Here is a 3,124-nt window from a genome sequence, read left to right as displayed (position 1 = left end):
ATTTTTTAAAAGCAAGAACATTTTTCGAAAATTAAAAACAAATCGGAATATGTACATAGTTTAAATAGATAAAATAACATTGAAAAAAGAACAAGAAAACAAAAACGAAAAAAAGAAAAGAAAAAGAAATTAGAAAAAGAAACAGAAAAAAAGAAACGGATAAAGAAAAAGAAGAAACAGAAATGAAAAAACAAAAAACAAAAAAAAAAGAAAGGAAAAACCGGTTTAGTGAACCTTCTAGAAGGTTCCCAAAACCACAAAAAAACGGCTGGAAAACTCTAGAAGATTCCCAAAACCGGAAACACTGGAACACGTTAAATGGGCCGGCCCAAGGGTAGCGCTCGATCGCTGCCTCCGTGCGACGCGTCGACTGTTTGAAGCAACGAGCGTCCAATAGGAAATTCCCTCCTAGTCGGCGCTTAGCTTGTCAATTACCAGAAACTGGAACTCGAACCCATCACCTAAGGGCTATCAACCTAACGCCCAAACCACCAGACCGAGGCGCTTAGCTTGTCAATTACAAGAAACGAGGTAGATTTGACCATTCCTCTACAGATATATAATATACCCAGAGTTAATTATTTGAAAAAGAAATTCACAAAAAAAACCATGAATATGAAAAATGGTTCGTGAAAAATGGAAAAAGATCATCAATTTCGAAAAAACCTTCATCCATTTTGAAAAAGTTCACAAATTTGAAAAAAAGTTCACTGTTTTCAAAGAAAAGTTCATCGAATTGGAAAAAAGTTCATCAAATTTCCAAAAAAAAGTGCATGGATTTTAAAAAAAAGTTCATTGAATTGAAAAAAAGTTCATCGATTTTCAAAGAAGTTCATCACAATTTGAAAAAGTTCATGGATTTCAAAAAAAATATCGATTTTGAAAAAAAAAAGGTTCACAGATCTGAGAAAAGTTCATCAATTTTCAATCGGATTTGAAAAAAATTCATCAGATCTAAAAAAAGTTCATCGAATTGGAAATAGTTCATTGGATTTGAAAAAAAAAGTTCATCGGATTTAGAAAAGTTCATCGATCTTTAAAATAAGTTCATCAAAATGTTAAAATGTTCATTCATTTTGAAAAGAGAGTTAATCAATTTTGAAAAAAAGTTCATTGAAATTGAAAAACAATCATCAAACTTGAAAAAAATTCACTGAAATTAAAAAAGTTCATTGATTTAAAGAAAAAGTTCACGAATTGGAAAAAAATGTCGTCTATTTCGAAACATTTCACGCATTTAAGAAAAAAGGAAACAAGAAACAAAAAAAAGAAAGGGAAAAAAACATGGAGAACATAGTGGGCATTTCCTGCATGTATAAGAAGGATGAAAGGAGGTTTGTATTCGCGAGTGGCGTAGGTGGCGTAGTGGTTAGTGGAGGGATCTAGCAACAGAAACATTGCTGGTTCGATTCCTGGATACGCACACCCTTTGCCATCATCTAACTTCGCAAACCGGCGCCTGCAGCGCCAAATAGGGACTACCCTAACGCATTGCGTGGTGTAGCGGTGCACGACAGTACGCAACCGATGGACATGCTGCAGGCTGCTGCTGTGCTCCCAACGAGTTGTAGCCGGATTCAGGCGCCCAGTCAAAATGGATCAGGTAATCGCGTACTAAAGGTAAATCAAATGATTTAAACCCACATGGATCCTCAAGATTGATGTTACGACATCTCCAATGCTGACCCGCAAATTTGCTTCCGTATCTATCCGCAATTACAAATACAGAAGGGGGGCATCCAACGCTACGCTCATACATTTCAACCATTATTTGTACTAAACGGACGAAATTCATGCAAACACAACAGATTTTTATAAACCGAATGTAATATATTATATGTTGGACAATCTTTAACTAAAATCTACTAAAAACCAAATCTAAATGATCGCTGACGTTCATTCCCCATGTCCGGCCAAGAGCCCCGAGAACTGAAACTCCAGCTCTTGCCTTCGTCTTCTCCAGTTCCGCCTCGATGCTCTCCAGCTCCGCCTCTGTAGCCTCCGCCTCCGCCTCCGCACCTGTGAGCCCTGGGAAGTGAAGTTGTCCACCTCCACGTCACCGCCAATCGGCTAATTGGCTGACGATGTTCAGTCCACCAAGCTTGGCTTCAACGGGAGGGGAGGACCAGTGGCCTTCTTGGGACACGAGCGACGGTCGTCTACCATGCACTGCTCTTCATCGCTGCTGGTGGCGCCCGCGGATGTGCCGACTTCATGGTCATGGTGGCGGGCAAGGCTTCGGCGGAGCTGGCGATGTCCTCCTCATCGTTGCTCTTGCTGAACACCTGATCCGGCGCCTCGTCCATCTCTTGTAGGCGGCCTCCGATTCCTCCTCATGGAGACGGAACCGCTAGCGGTTGCGGCTGATGTCGCGGACGGAGAGGTAGTTGTCGAGCAATGCCCCCTGCTCCGCCACGTGGAAGCTTTCAGTTTAGACAAAAATACATAAATAAAAATGATTGTGAAACGATGAAATGATTATATAGTACTACGGAGCAAACTACACACATACGTGGATCCTACTACCATAAAGGCCTACGGTGGGATAAACATGATTTATTGCGACCCCCATAAGAGAACATGGTCCAAAGAATTAAAAAATACCCCCCTTCGCGCGCCTTCTCTATTCAGTAGTCAATAGTAACTTTGTAGGACATGGAACACTAGCGAGTAGAGCTACAGGACTGCAATGTGGCATTCCTTCCATCATACAGTAAGCTACATGGTTGGAGCAAAGCTTGCGAGGGCCACTTGATTTTTACTAAGTACATCAGCTGTAACCATACTATAGGTTTCTACTTGATAATATGATCATTTGTTGCACATATATATGCTTATATTTATGTACTGTTGTCAAATTACTTGGAGTGATGCTACTAGTGAACCTAGGAACATCCAATTTCCTCATGAAAACAAGTATCACTTTACATTTACATGCAATTTTATTTTCTACAATAATTTATTCCTAAAATACAAAAGAAAAACATTCTACCAAATTATATGCTCGTAACTTGTTGCAAATAGGAAAGATAGTGAGATTTTCACTAGAGTTGTTGGGAACACAAGTGAAGTTCTTGTTCTATGTTGTAGTGTTGTTGATTGGTCCTAGGGGTGTTGCCTCTAA

The sequence above is a fragment of the Triticum dicoccoides genome, chromosome 7B (assembly GCF_002162155.2).
Source record: "Triticum dicoccoides isolate Atlit2015 ecotype Zavitan chromosome 7B, WEW_v2.0, whole genome shotgun sequence".
In the NCBI taxonomy this organism is placed as follows: domain Eukaryota; kingdom Viridiplantae; phylum Streptophyta; class Magnoliopsida; order Poales; family Poaceae; genus Triticum; species Triticum dicoccoides.
Note: the sequence above shows the minus strand (reverse complement) of the source record.